Source organism: Tinamus guttatus, unplaced genomic scaffold (genome assembly GCF_059628265.1).
Source record: "Tinamus guttatus ecotype Peru unplaced genomic scaffold, ASM5962826v1 Tinamus_guttatus_pri_ptg000364l, whole genome shotgun sequence".
NCBI classification, from domain to species: Eukaryota; Metazoa; Chordata; class Aves; order Tinamiformes; family Tinamidae; genus Tinamus; species Tinamus guttatus.
Genome location: NW_028288898.1, coordinates 2334921 through 2351211, shown reverse-complemented (window position 1 = coordinate 2351211; position 16291 = coordinate 2334921). Strand labels below are relative to the sequence as shown.

General features: G+C 46.4%; 1 protein-coding gene across 1 annotated transcript in view; it reads right to left on the bottom strand.

Moving 5' to 3' along the window:
- The window catches only part of GPC1 (glypican 1), a 109976-nt gene that overhangs the window by 42088 nt on the left and 51597 nt on the right, over nt 1–16291 (bottom strand). The window lies entirely within an intron of this gene.

The window sequence follows — 16291 nt, the reverse complement described above, 5'->3', positions numbered from 1 at the left end:
TTTATAGTGTTTACGTACTGCACATTACTGTCTTGGGTTGCTCCTGCAAAATATGTTCTGTACTTGTTGCTGCTTCTGCTGTGCTGAATTTCACCAACTCAGTAGTAAGATGCACACCCAGGTACAGCAGAGTAAACTCTCAACTCTTTTTTGCCCTCCAAAATGCTTGACCATGGTTTATTCTAATGATTATCAACCCAAACGAGAACCCTTTCTAGCGAGAAGGCCCCTAACCAGTTTACAGCAGCATTTCCAATGCCCTCATGGCAGGGAGCAAACCTGGCACACTGAGAGCCACATCCCCTCCTTGCAGCGTGGCAAGGGCAGCGCACCACAACGAAGGGGCGCGATGAGGAGCCACGCACACGAGCCAACCGGCTTCATTAAAAGAAAAAAAACCAATAAAAACTCAATCATGGAAGAACATAACCAATATCTAAGCCACTGAGATGTTCACAGGGGAATTTCAGTTTCAGCAATGAACCAAATTTGTTTCAAGTTAAACTAATATGGACATCTTGAATTTATTAGGGAAAATGAAAGCCATCGGAATGCTATGTTTTCAAAAGCAGAGAGACATTTAATAAAATTTCTCTCTTTCTGCTCTGGAACTAAGGGAAAAATCCAATATGTATTATCTATGCAGTTCTAAGAAGTTATGGATTTGTATTTATAACACGTTTTAGCAAGGGTTTGTCTTAATACTCTGCAAAGATTTGCTGTCATAACTGAAATTTTTCCTATTGTTAATCATTATCATAATGAAGGAAAATTATTTAGTCTGTGACTAAGAAAACAGGACTACATATTACTATTAAAGCCATCCAGTGAGCACGTTGCCTGTGGCTGGTACGTCCACTGCCTCCAATTAAATAACAGGCATGGATTACTGCAACTTGAAAATTGTTTTGAAAGAGGAAGAGATGCAGGAACATTTCCCACAGCCGCTCCTCTAGCTGGAGAAGCACTTCTGATACGAGCATTTTGCAAGAAGTGTCTTATCCCCAGGAAGGCTCCAAACCTGAGAGCTCGCGGTTCAGACCCACAGAGTTCGGCTCCCTGGTGTCCCCCGTCCTTTGGGGTGGCCCCAAGCAGCGGTGCTGGAAGAGCCACCACGTTAGAGACAAAACATAACTGGACGTTCCTCAGAAGAACACGAGCACGACCAGAGTATGCAGGGAGCTCCCTGCAGAGCATGGAAACTTAGCGTATAATAAAATTCAGCTCTTAGAAATCCACCAGCTACTAAAACTGGACCCAGAAGTATTTCTGTTCACGGGCCCCTCACGCTCTGAAATGCCCTCTGAAAACATTGAGCCCAAAAGGAGAAATATTTGCACATATCCCACTCCCTCCCTCCAACCATGGTGGCTGGGCAGGGCTGCTTGGGACCCTTCTATGAGAAGCTGATTTTTTTCTACGGGTTTTTCCATGTGAAAAGTAACTTCTAACACTGGTACAGTCCTAATGGGCTCACCCTCCAACAGAGGAGACAACTCAGGGAGAAATCTGCCACAAGCAAGAAAGGACAAGGAGGAGCTAAAGAAGCACCCAAGGAATCCTGAGAACCTCCAAAATTATGTGGAGCTCTTGCTGTGCAGAGTTAGTAGAGGTGCCAGGGATAATGCAGAGGGGACAGTAATTTGTATTTCAGCATTTAGAAAAAAAAATCCAGTGTACATCATGATACCTACAGCTTTTATAGTTTCTTTTAGTAACTCATAAAAAATGGCTAAATTTCACAAGAAAAAAAAATGTGACTGTCCTGTCAATGCTGAAGAAAGGTGGGTGGTAGCTGTAGCCCTTCCAGCCTGATCCAGCTTCCAGGCTCCCTGGGAGCTGCAGGAAGGTGCCAGCTTCCACCCAGAGGATCCTACGGAGCCTAACTCCACGCAGGGAATCAGCTCCGTAGGAGCTACGGGGGCTGCATTCCAATCTTCCTCCCTTTGCCTTCTTTCATCTAGAACTCCTTAGAAATCAGTTTGATATTCCCACTTACAATAATCCCAATTTATTCCCTACATATTCCCAGTTACAATATTCCCTCCCTAGCAGGGCTGATGGCTCTGCTAATGTGTATACATTACCCCCAGCAGGGATCAATGCTGTCTGCTGCACACCTGGATCAATAGCCTACGAATAAAAATGGATTTGGGACACATGACTATAAAAAGATATATGAGAAAAAGGAAACCAGAAGATCTAAAAAAAAAAAAAAAAAGAAGAAAAAGCAACCTCCCCCACAAAACAGCCTTGTAAAATGTAAAAAGGCAGAAAAAATTAATTCCACTACACAAACCCCAAACTTATTTGCAGTGCAACTATTTTTAGATATCACATTTTAGTCACTAAGCTGCATTTATTCTAACGTCGTGGGTTTTCCTGTTTTTTTTTTTCCTAAACCATCTGTGGAGGCTTTTTGGTCACACGTAGTAACAGGCGGTCACCACAGTAATTTTAATTAACAAGCTCTACTAAGTTTGCACATGTTGCAATACCCAGCCCTCCAAATCCACGTGTATCCCCAGGATTGTGGCCGGACCGCTCGGGAGCCAGGCTCTCCACGAGGGTCGGAAAAGGTGCGATGTGCCCGGGACACATCCTGGCCTCCAGGCGCGCGGGCTGGCGGCTGTTGGCCTTGGCCAACCCTCGGTAGTTGGGCGAGCGTCTAATAATCACGCACCTAATACGACGAGCTGGAATTGAACCTGATCTTAATTGTGAGCAGACGCATCCTGCCAACCAAGATTAGTATTGATTAAACCATAACAAGACTAGTGCTTGCCAACAAGGGCTCCAGAAACTCACGGGAAGGTGAGGCCAACCTCTAAGCTGGGAGCACTGGCACATGCTGCAGAGACGAGCCGCTCTCCGATGGCCTAATCTGTCCTTTTCAGAAAAAGAAATTTAGCCCTGTATAATTCAGGAAATGACAGTCATTTCGGCGGCCGGTTAGACTGGCCAGGTGCCCGGAGCAGAGATCAATCGCCCTTGGAAGGCGGCTCCGTTTTCCTTTTAACTGCCTGTGTCACTCCTTCTGTTCCCGGTACGGTGTTAATCACCCCAAACCCCTCCGTGCTCTCCCGTTCCTCCCTGCCCAAGACGTGCTTCCCGTTACTGATACACTGCGCCTCAGAAAGGAGGTCTGCGTTTTCTAATTCCCCTCCTTGCACCAAATGGAGTTGGAAATGTTGGAGCTGAACAAATATATAGGATTTATTGGCTCATCCCCTGAGTGAGGTATAATAGTTCCCACATTTCCTTTACATGGAAATGATTGGATTTATTACTAGCCATTTTTAGATCATATTAAGTCAAACCATAACAACTAAGCATCCTTCAGGGCTTACGATGGATTATAAAATGCTGCTTGAAAAACAGACATGCAAGGGGACAAGAGGCAACAATATAAAGCTTAGGAGAAATCTTATTTTTGAGATTCTCGATCCTATTTAAGTGGTGTTTAAAATGCTTGGGCCAACTTCACAGAGCTCTTTTACAGACCACGAAAGATAAACTGACTGCTAATATTCTCTAAAGTGTAACAACACACAGAGAACGTGGAGCAGCAAGCGCCCATTAAAGCAAACTTTTATTTCAATAAGCTTTTTTGATACTTTTTCAATAAAAAGCTACTAGCAAAGAACAAAGACCAAAAAGGACAATTATTAATTTCCTTAAAAGGAGGGCAGGATGCGAAGGAAGCCCAGGAGCCTTCGGCTCATGGCTACGGCAGTTGCAGTGTGTGGAAGAGCCATCTGCTACCAGTATTGATCTTACTTTGATGTAGTAAAGTGGAAAAAGGGGAAAAAGGGAAAAGCGGGAACAGCTTTTCCAGGCTAGCACTGACAGATTTCTCTCTCAATGCAAAGTATTATACTTTAATGCAAAGATACTGCTGGCCAGTGAGCTATGGATGCACCTAATGAATATTTTCCCATCAAAGACCTCTTCTGGCCGCTTCTCCTGTGCACAAAATTGCACTCCCTCACAACCAGGCAAGAAAAATCAGCCTAACAATGCCACGGTAATAAAAAATCATACAGCAACTTATTGGAAAACAAACCAGTGTGCCTCCAGCAGGCCACAACAAGAGAGCATCAGGAAGCCCAGAATTACCAAGATGCTTTTTCATTTACCGCAGCCACGGGGATTTAGGCAGGCTGCTGGGGACAACGACAAAATATCAGTGCAACAAAATTCAGGGGTGACAGGGCTGTAAGCGAGCACTGGCTGCTCGAGGATGCACTCACGCTTCCCAAGCCTCTAATCCCTGCCTTGCTTCCTTTTCCCCTCCGAAACCAGTGCAAGCACAGCGGGAATTAATCACTCCTTGCATATTTGGAGCTTGCTTCTCTTGCTCTGTCGAGCTGGGGACCTGCTGGAGGCTACCTGTGGGGCTAGCGTGGGAGCAGGAGATGATGGGCACAGGAGATGGGTGCAGGGCCCAGGCCCTCTCTGGTTCCCTCCATCTCCATCTTTTGCTCTTCAGCTCCACCTCAGGGCACCTTCTCACGGGAGCAAGCACCAGGCTTTGGGCAGTAGGTCCCATGGCATCCTCGACCCTTTCGCGTCTGTCTGAGATGATATTGCCTTGCACTCCGCTCACGATTACTCCCAAGCTCCCCATTTCTTGTTGTTTTATGAGGTCGAGAAACATAACTTGAACAGGTCTCCTGCAAAGGAGATTTATGCCCAGCTACACCTGCAAGCAGAATTACAGCACACACAAAATTACAGGCAATGAACAAACACGTCTATAGATAGAGGATGTCTTTTAATACCTATCTGCAAAATGCTTAATGAGAAAGCAATTTCTGGTCCTCTCAAAGAGTTTCCTTGAGAGTTACTGTGCTTGGTTCTTAGCCAGGGTGAGTGGACCAGCAAATATAACACTTCCCATTTCCATTTCAAAGGATTCCAGCAGAGGCAGATATTTCCAAACATCACATTTGCGAAATATCACTGCCATTAAACCTCTATGGCAGACTAATTGCATCAACCCCACAGAAGAGCTCAATGTCGTTTGGAGTGAAATGACTGGGAGCGCAGAGGGACGCAGGGCATCCTTCCAAATACGGGCTATACCCATAAACCCTTTTTTGCTTCCCCTTTAAGCTCCTATATCGGATTCCTCAAGATCACGTAACACCCTTTTTGCAACTAATTCAGAAGATTGGACATAGCCAGAAATCTACATTAACCTTCCTTACCTTACACATGGTTCTGTAAAGCAGGGCCATGGGGAAACTATTTGATCAAATTTCCTGCCAAAATACAAGCCAAGACTCAAGTTCATTCTCCACTGCTGCCTCTCCAGAGCAGGGGCAGCTCTTCCCCTTACAAATGGACATTGCATTACTCAGGGAGGACACCCCGGCGGCCAAGCACCCAGCAGGCCGGCCTCGACCGCCTGCCTTCAGTGCTCACATCCAGCCAAGCAACGAGGACAGCTCTGCTGCCTCTCAGGTGCTGCATGTGTCACACAGGGATGTCACAACAGGCTGCAAAACCCTCACTGCTCAGAACGCGCAGGTCGTACGTGGGTGCTACAGCCAGGAGAGAGGGTGAAGATCTGGAGGAAGGCCATGGCAGGCTGCAATTACACGGAAGGAATAGAGCAGGATGCAATGTCACTAATTTCACAGCAAAGAAGAGGTGGGTCTTCAGAGCTGAAACAGGCAACCAGGAAAGACTGCCATATATTTGAGAAACTTAAAAGGTCCCTGTGTAGCAAGAAAATCAACTTGAGAAAGCGATGACCAGTTGCACCAACAACTTCTCCCTCAGCTGCTAAGATTGTGAACAGTCGCACTTTGTAATCTTATAGGGAAAACAGCTCTAATGCCATCTGGTCACATATTTCTGGCCAAGATCGTTTAGTGGAGCCTGTAATGAAAAGTTGCACATCCTCCTAAAAATCCAAATTATGTCAGCTGCGCCACAGTGTCACTTGTGCTTCAAGGTGAAGGACAGCTGCCAGGGCTCTCAAGACAGGAGGTGGACTGTCTTGCTTAAGAGACCTAGTTTACTTTGTTTTTTTTTTATGGCCCTAAATAATCTTACCTTTTGCTAGAAAAGGAAGGGGCAAAAGTGCCTGTTAATATTTTGGTTTGTTTGCTAGGAACCAAGACAGGAATATACAGCATTGGGTTTCTATACTCACCAGGCTGAGCTAGTGGGGAAAAAGCAATATTTGGACCTGAACTATAAACTACATAGAAGTCAGTGTAAAGGGAGGATGGCTCTACAGGACTCCACAGACCTGCTTTGGCATAAAATCAGCAGGAGAAAGGATATTGTTATGCTTTTTACCTTCACCTCTTCCAATGACCCAGACATTTCACATATTGGACATTACCCCAGCAATTTGTTGCCAGTTTTAAATTGTTCTGTCCTCTTGGATTAGCACTCACCATTCATGCTAACGTAAACTAAATGGTATCTCCCATGAAATATGTGAAAAGAAATAGGATTGCAGTGGTAGCTTCAGCACATGAAACTCCTGGCCTGTGAGCAACTAGTTGGTAGGTACTTGCTGGTACTTTGGAGCCATCCATTTGGACCTGTGAATTTGCTCATATGTTATTACAAAGCCAAATTTTGTTTGTTTTAAGCCCACAGGCTCCACGGGGTGATTTGCAAGAGCAAAGACTAGGATATATAACCTCAAAAGAGCAGTACCCATAGATACTTTTGGGACATTAGAGGTCCCCATGTGCCACCAAATCCACTGCCCATCTAGACCCCTCCACTGCTCCGAAAGAAAAAACACAGTGGGGAGAAATACAGCCCTACCCTCAGAGCGACAGGGAGGAAGAAACATCGGGAAATGCTTTTTTTAATGACAGAAAAATATTTGTCAGTCTTGGGCTTGGCAGCAGTGGAGATGCCATTACTTTCCAACCTGGAAAGGGAACTATTTCAAGGAGTATATTTTGATATGTTTAGTTTGGCTTGATTTCTGCATATATAAAAAAAATAAAGAAGGCCTAAATAGCCCACGCTGCGGCTGCTGAGCAATCTTTGCATACAAGTCCACTTTATAAGGCCATCGTGTGTTACAATTGTACATGATGGAGTGCAGGCTGAACTGCCAGCAAAGGTGAACATAAATGAAGATACTAAAATCCCATTGGTTTTGTTTCCAGAATTAATACTAAATTCAACATCTTCATTTCACGGTTTTCTCAGAGTATATGGAGGATAAATAGAAAAGTGCCCCATGAAACACTGTTATGCACAACCTTCACTACACAGTTTGCTTTCTAATCCATAAGTTTGACAGCCTTTTTACTCAAAATACCCTTAAAAGGGGAAGAATATAGAATGCCTTATTTCCTAGAGATTTACAGTTTCATCCTCCCAGCATGCTTCTGTTGACCGAAATCCATTTCCAAATGTCATTACTGAGAGCAATTGAAAGTCCCTGGAATGTCTTAACTGTAATTGCGGTGCCTGTCTTGGGCCATCCCGAGCCTCCCTTCCAGGAGCTCCCAGTGATTTTGGTGGACGCAGGGTGCAGACCGATGACACCAGCGAGCACATTAGCTCCTATGCTGCTCTCACGTAAGAAAGAGAAGAACCAACCTTTCTAGGCTGCAAACTTCCAGTAACCCAAATCATCTCTGGACAGTGCAGCAAGTGGATGGCTTTGGAGGACGACCCTTTACAAACGTGGACCACCTAGCTCTGGAAATCAGCTCTCACTTATGATGACATCCTTTAGGTTCTCTCTCTGTCTCTCATTTTTGGTCCAATTTTTAGGTTCACGGCTTTCTGAAAAGAGACAGTCACTCATGTTGCTTTGGAATAAAAGGAGAAGAAAAATGAGGCAAAGATGTCTCTGCAAAAATGCTTTCTAACATCATTTCTCTTGCTCTATTGCTTATTTGTCAACCACTCCTTTTAAATAGAGCTAATCTCTATTTTTCACACATAATGTTTCTTATCTTTCCTTCATCCTGCTTCTTCCATGCTTAATAAAAGGTGTCTAAGCTACTTACACGGCCCTTGTTATTAAAGCATGCGCACACCTTACCACTCTATCTTCATAATTCCTGTGGGAGCCAGCAGAGCCCTATTACAGTCTCAGGCCCAGAACGTCAGGCATATTTAGGGCCCTGCCACAGAGATAAATGGGATTAGATGCCCCATGGCATTCCTGGCTCAGAGCTCCCACAGCGTCCCTAAAAATCACAAAGGACATCTTCAGTGAAGCGAGGAACCCGCCTGCAGAGGCTCGCAGCCTGCAGGTGTAATTCCTGGGCAAGCTTTTCTTTCACTCCTGTCTTCTGAAGGTACTAAGGGACGAAGACATGAGACAAAGTTCCTGTTCCTGACAGAAGCCCTGGGTGCTTCTCAGAGGCAGGGTGGGCCTGGACGAGGCCGGGCTGCTGTGACCTGCTCGCACGTCCGCCCCGAGCAGTGCTGCCGGGTTCGCTATGAAGGACGTTTCCACCGGGTCGAGCGCGAGCACAGGCGGCCACGCGGCGCAGGAGCAGCCATGTCGCCGCCGGCGTCGGCGCGCGTCGCCTCGGGAACGCGGCAGCCATTTTCAACATCAGGCCGCCCGAAAGCAAACAGCGAACGAGGAGGGCGCAAGGGAATGGGATGGGATTTTCACAAAGAAACAAAAATCTCCCTGTCTCAGCACTGTTCCTTCCAGGCACCTTTTGGTGGTCAAAACAGGCAGTTACCTGGAAAACCCTGCGTGGGAGCCCACCGCAAGGCCCCGCGCGGACACGGAGCCGCGCTCGGCTGCTCGCCGGGACAGCGCGGCTGGAATGTTTTCCCTGATTGCAGTCGGGGAGGTGTGATTTTCCCCCCACTGTGGTCACTAGGGAGCCCCAAGTAACCCTGAAATACTACTCCAGTTTCATCGCTCCGGGCACACGTCTCTGAGCGAGGCGAGGTGGTATTTTCCATTTCCTCAAAGCAATTACCTCTTAAGATATGTGTTAGTTCAGTCTTTCCAGGATATAAATTAACTCAAGTATTAAGTCATCCAAAGCAAACTACCTGAGCGCTCTCCACATCTCTTCACCTTCTTAAAAACAAGCGCTCTTTGATGCTTCTTACTTTAAAGCTGCAGAATTTTGTCTGGAAATGGACCATTAAAGTTCTCTAAAGTGGAACCTTAGCAAAAAAAAAATCTATTTCCAGACTCAAATTAATATTTTATTATTTAGTCTGTATACAGAAAAATGTCTTGATCCTGATACAGGGGATTTTTGAATTAACTCGAGGTACTTCAAGATTTTAAAAGTGGGATTTGTATTAGGCTTATGAACATAACCCAATGTGTGCATCTGCATGTGTGTTGCAGGCAGAAGTACTGAAGGTTAAATTCACCCCAAGAAGAATTCTATAGATTTTTTTTTGAGCTTCATTGCCTGTTTTGTCCCTGACATTAACATGCCAGCACCTTCCTGAGCATTATTCCCACTTGCCACGTCAGCAATTCTTGTAAATAAGAATTTACAAATTGTTCCTCGGATATTAGTTTTGCTAATTTGACACTTTTGTAAAGTAATTTTATGCCTAATAGGAATTCAAAGAGCTCCCGCTTCCTCGCCTGAATTGCCTGTTTGCAGCAATCTCAAACAGAAGCATTTTATCAGCTTAGCTTGACAGAGCGAATTTCTATTATCAGAAGAAAATGAACTTCCCCTGCCCGATTTTAGGTTCCAAATTGTTTCAGCGCCTTGTGCAAATCTGGAAGACGGAGAAAACGCAGCCCATTTCCCGGCTAACGTGGCTGAAAACCACCCAAAATCTGCACGTCTACAGATAAACGCCCAAGGTTTGCACACAAAGACAGCAAAACTCTAGCAAAGTAATTAGTGTGGTTTACAGGCCTGCTCGGAGCGTAGGGAGACCTGAGCAGATTTAAACGTGCTGCTGGAGGCCCCATGTGTCCGGGGTTGTTTGGGCGGCTTTTGGTGCAGAACGGCAGAATTTGGCCTATCAAAGAGGCCAATTAGGGTGACGACGGCGCTGGGCCGCTCTGGCCCGGCAGGGAAGGTCTTGTCCAGGCTGCGCTTCCGCACATCCCACCCGCCACCTCCAACGCGGCACTGCGGAGACCTGCGAGTTTTGTAACGGCACGGATTCCCTTCTTTTTGGTCCTTTAAAGAAAAGTAATCAGCATATTTCCCTTAAGCAGAGCAAGGCCAAACCCAAACCCTGCCTTGCCCTTCACCAAAGCTGTCCTGCATCACTGAAGGTAACAGTTTCTCACTGGCCTGGGCTTTCCCCTGCACTTTCTAGGCAAATAAAATGCGAGACTAAGCAACTACTGAATCCCATGGTTCATTCAGCATTCCCGGTAGCCCGTTCCCCTGTTATTTGAGCCAAAATGGTAAGTGATGTCGGAAGGAACATCAGAGGCACAGGAAGCCCAGAAAGCGATTGCTCAGTGGGAGCGGGGTAGGAAAGGTCAAGCGCTGATTTCCTCTGCGCTTCCTCCACGCGCAGGGCCCAGATCTTTTAATTATATTTCACGGTACCCTGAACTTGGGCAAGGACATAAAACATATTTATAGCTCTCTTAAACTCTTGGTAATGAAACCGCCACCCTCCACAGCATCTCTGCTAATCAACTGAAGACGTTCTGCACCTTCGCTTTAGAAATGCAAAAAACCCCTCGCTCCATCCTTCTCTCCAGCAGCACAGGCAGCCAGGGGAAGAGAACAGTTGTCTCCAGGAGGCAGTTGAGTCTGTATCAGTTCACCTGGGATGTCTGGATAAAAACATCGTTTCACTGCTGTGTTTTAAAGGGAATCGCGGCAACCGCTGGGGCTGCAGCGCGTGGCTCAGTTATCTCCAGCGCTTTAAAAGTCACATCCAGACGGATGCTCAGTTTACACCAGAACAAACATTATTGCCCAGAGCCTTGATTAAGCAACAGTATGAGCTCCAGCCCGCAGCTGGCTTGGGCTTTTGCGGGGAGTGCTGCTTGCTTTTGCTTATTATTATTATTATTATTACTGCTATGCAGCTAGGAATATTGTAAAGCAGAGAGAGAGACATCACTGAGATGCTTATCAGTACACTGCTGGCAAAACACAAGTAGAAATGGAAAACAAAAGATTAAAGCCTCAAATATTCACAGTGAAGCTGTTTTGTTTTTATTTTTTTTTCTCCTGTATGTGATTCTCCTTCATTTGGATCTCTTAAGTTTTAAGAGCTGGAGACCATAATTTAGCATTCATATTTAACTAGGTATCTGTGGTGTTTCCAAGCCAAATTAGCAGGTTTATTACCTCCTGACATGGCAATATTCTATAATATTCCTCTCCAGTAATATCTACAGAGAATACAGCAAATCCTGAAACTGGGGCATGCCCCATTTTCAACTGACACACACACACACACGTATACATCCCTGCAATAACCAACATCTCCGAGTCCCCAGGTTTCAATGAATCCATGCCCTTGACTCTCTGTACTCTAAGAGAAAAATCACAGCCTTCATTCCTTGCAAAGGACGGAACATCTGAGCAATTTCTCTCCTTATGGTCATTGTTCCTCTTTTGTTTAGCCTGGTGGCTCGCAGGCCGCGCCGGGAAGCCGCCCGCGGTGGCTGTTTCAAGCAGCAGGGGTAGCAATCGGCACCCCTCTTGCAGGGAGTCCTGACACGGGCAGACAAGGCTGCCAGGACTGCATGCAAAAGCAAGCTGAATAATCAATTCTAGGCACTTGGGAAGAAAAACCAAACACACATTTCTTTCCTCTCCATGTGGGCTCAGTGCTCGTGCCCAAGCTGCCCTCCTGGCACATTTTCATGCCCGCTCCAAAAACAGGCAGCCCAAATGAAGCTGAGTTTTCCAGCCTATCCTAACCATGGCTCCACCACCTAATCACAGCACTCCATGCTGGGCTCATGCTTTGCAGAATGGGGTCCTATGAAAGCTGGGTTGCTCCTTTCTATTCGCTTTTACAGAGCGGAAGAAACCCAGCGCAGCGGCCCCTTGGCTGCTTTTGCGGATTTAATAGGAATGACTTATACTCCCATGTTTCTTCTGAAGTTGCTGGGTAAAATGAGGGTTTTTTCCCTCTCACACGACTAAATTCAGCAAACATATAAAAATAATAAAAAAACAGAATCAAATACCTAACATAGCCTGGAAGGCAAAAAGCTTTGCAGAGATTATACCATGCTACCTGTGCAAGAAGCTGCATTGGCCTGAAAGGAGAAAATGAAGTGAGAAAGGAAAGGGGGGGCAGCACAAGCGAAGCAGCTGCAGGCAGTCACTGCACCCGAGGAGGAAGCGCTTGGCGAAGGCCGTCAGCCGCCTTGCTCTAAGCACTTCTTGCTAGAGGAGCAAAGCACCCCTCTCAGCTCAAATGAGAGAAGATATCCTGAAATACCTCAAATAACGCGGCCTGCCAGGTGCCACATAGTTTAGCATCCCATTTCCAAGTTTATTGCACATGCCAATGTGTAAGGCAGGACAGCACCCGGTCTTGGTGCCCTCAATGCTCCCACATTGTCCCATTGCTTCCCATTGTAACGGGTCCATGAAACAGGCTCTTCCAAAGAGCCATAATAGAAGTTTTCAGGTGCTCATCTCCCCTGTCACCATTTTGCTTTCCATCCATCCAGCCCCAAAACCAGTCGGCGACAGCCGCATCCAACGTGGTCAGTAAAAGCTCGGCCCAGCAACTGCCTCTTCTGGGAAAACAGAAGATTTCAAGGGGATCCGTGTGCTGATTCCCTAGTATTAACGATAAGCCCTGCTGACACTTCTTTCCAAGACGACTGCTGTCACTAACTTCTTGCAAAACATCCCTGTGTCACGCAGCATCTCGGGAGAGCCAGTGCTTTCTTTTATGTCCCCAAACACATGCACATACACTGCTCTCCGGGCACTTTGGAACAGTAGAAGTCTTTTTTCTTTCCCCCCTTACAAAATACAGTGACGGCTGTTGGAACTGAGATGCCTGATGTGCTACCAATGGAGGTCTAAAAATGCCCTTGCAGCCTGGCGTGACCCGCGCTTGCGGTGCTTGGAGAACCAGCGCTGTCTTCCCCGCTCCAACACCGTCCACACGGGCTCCTTTCTGCCACGCGTGAGATGAAGGGTGGTTATTTCAATCCCAGCAGCATTGCTGTATTTCAAGACACACCAGGGAAGCCTCCTCTGCTGTCTCTACAGGGATTTCTGGACAAAACCCAGCCTCAAGGAGCCGGAGCTGTAAACTGTGTCCACACGCAGGCCACAGCTCGTACCTAAAAGCTTCAGGCTTGCAAGGCTTGGTTTGCATTATCTCATCAAAAGGGAGAACTGTCTCAAAATTCACATTTGGGTTTGGATTTTATAGACCAGGTTTAAAGCCAGCAGCACAGGATAGTGTTCTACCTGCTGCACTTATTCCACATGGTCTTCTACCCAGGAGTTCCTTAAGATCCTTAAGTTCCTTAAGTATGCAGAAATAAATACATATGTATGCCACTCTGCCAGAATTGTCCCTGCAGGGGCTGAATATTTGTATGTATTGAGTGTTAAACAAGTCGGTTCCTCTTACAAAGGCACCCTGCGCTGAGTTTTAAATGGGAAGTGTCTAGAAATCTCAGAAATGTGAACAGCTTCTAGGATGTCCCCACCTCATCACATTTACAGCAATGACTCATTTTCATGAGAAAGATGCAATTGTCTAAAATCAGCTCTCATGTAACATCAATTATCTGCATGCACATTCACATGTGTGAATTCCAGCTATTAACATTTACAATTATGAGAGCTTTTAGATGACATCAGCTTTCCAACGGGCAGCCACCTATAAAATACGTAAATTAGAATTGACATTTGATTGCCCCAGCATAAAACCCGTGGGATTTACAGCAGCTGCACATGCACGGCGCGGAGTACGAGGGGACACTTTTGGTCCAAGTTTTTGACATTCCCGTAAAAACACGGGACGGTTCCGCAAAGAGACCCGCTGGCTGTCCTGTTGCCTCCCGCTCCTGCTGCCGGCGCAGCCCGGAGGAGCAAAGCCCTTTCCCGCCTAGATCCCGTTTTCCAGCGGCAGAGGGAGCAGCAGGCAGCGCTCGCCCGGTTCACCCGTAAATCGGCACTCGAATCTAACGCCTCCAAATCCCAAAGCAAACTCGAGCACGACGACAAATGCCCCAGTAAGGAGAGAGCAGCTCCGTACGCGAAGTTTAGCCCTGGCACATCCTGGAGGAAGGGCCTCACAGAAGACACGTGTCCTCCTCTGTGCAGGCAATCAGTCCAACCTTAGGATTCTGTTCCACACGTGCCACTTCTTTGTATATGACTCTCCCTAGCATACATATATGTACACAAATATATTTTCTCTGACTGAAAAAAGCACCTCAGAAACAGGTTCGCTGACAATTCAGGGCTTTAGATCACAACCTGGGGGCCGAATCCTTCTCCCAAGCCACGTGCTGAACATCAGCACGGAGGATACTCGTTCCGAGCAGCAGGATTGCAGCAGCCTCGCCGTTTCCCAGCCAGGGCTCCGGGGCGGCTTCCGAGCAGAGCCGATCACTGCGATCAGCGGTGAGACCAGAGGCAAGATCTGCTCGTGTGAAGCTGTGATAGCTCCAGGCCCCCCGTATTCATGGGGCGACACCTGCTAGTGGAACATAAATGCATAATCTGACCTCCAGGCTGCAAACACTACGGGAGCGGGCTGGGCATCTCCGTGCAGCGCCCGGTTCCCTTGCAGCAGCGTGATGACACCCACACCAGCTCAGTTTGAACCCAGGTATGCAGGAGCGAAAGAAACTAATACTGCCTATAGGTAAATCTGGGCTTGAAACTCAGACACAGGATGATGACTGCTGTTTTTATCATGCCTTGCATAGGTTATAAGCCCTACATTGATTGCGAGGGTGCTTTAGCAAACTAAAAAAGATATAACGGGAGCAGGAACCATCTTCCTGGCCTTGTGGGCTCAGCTGAGGTCATTCCCACTGCAAAAGGACAACGATCAGTGCATTATGGTCTGGTAAAGTAGTATGATGTCTGTGAAACACGTATCTTGTTTGAGGCTTAAAAAAGTAATCTCCAATGTGTACCACAGAGAAATAAAGGTCTTTTTTTTTTTCTAAAATGTGGGAAAAAAACAAAGACAGACATCACAGCTCTAACTGGCATCTCAAAATAAGCATCATTTGGGCATACTCATTTTTGCTTAATATTCTTCTTGTTGAATACTTTTATTAAATTGCTTCTCCACTAGGCTATTTCTGCCTATCAACGTTTTCCATCAAATTTTGCTCTTTTAGACGACAGACACTACAACTGCCCGTGGAGGTGGTGGGTGTTGAGGCTGTGGGTGTTCTGCATTAACCTCTGCAAGAAGTTGCATTTCAGAGGTCAACAAGGATGTTTGAAACCCATCGAGACACCAGCCTGAGCAACCAACACGGTAATGGCCTTTTGACGGTCTTTGTTATCACTTTTTAAAGGCAGGTGAAAATAAATTAATTTTGAGCTTTTAAAAGAATGCCTCTTCTGTGGTCAACCCTGGTCACAGAGCTACAAAGCACTTTGCAGAGATGTGTTGCCTTTTCTTTCTGTTCAGTGTAAAAGCACTTAATCTTGGTTATCGGCTTCCTGAAGGTCAGGTTTATTTCTTTGCCTCTATTATGTACTGCTTGAAATTTCCAGTTCCACCCTTCTGGCTCTTACTGCCTCCTTCCCCAGCTCCTATTCTTTTCACGATAGCCCCATGTGATGACTGTTGATAAAGCTAAGAGGCCCACGATTCTAAATGTCTGACCTTCGACAAAACCTGATAATGGATATGGTTTCTGAATCACAGATCATCTCAATTTTGCCAACAAACCATTTATTTCCAGTGGCCATCAGACCTTGAGGCTTACTGTGTGCACTGCAAAACAGATCCTTCGGGGAACAATAAAATGAAGAGTCATCCTTATCATTTTAGAGGGGATGCTGTGATTTGGAGAACGTGTTTGCCCACATCGTCTCAAGCATCACAGTCTTAGGCCTTCATTGCTCTACAACGTTTTCTGCCTGTTGCACGAAGCTGAGAGTTGTGTCTAACAGGAGTTAATAGGCGGTTTCCTTTCCATTTGCAGTCTTTTTGGAAGGGACCAGAAGCAGCCATGTCTCGAAACCTCCCTGTCTCCTGAGGAGTATCCAATCACCTTCACCACATTCCTCAGCTCATGCTCCGGGCATCGTGCCAAGCTTTACATCAGCCCCTCAGAGTCTGCGCTGCCGTGGTAAGACCCGATTACGCGATGCCTGTAAAAGCTGTGCCCGTGCCAAGGTACACGATTTGT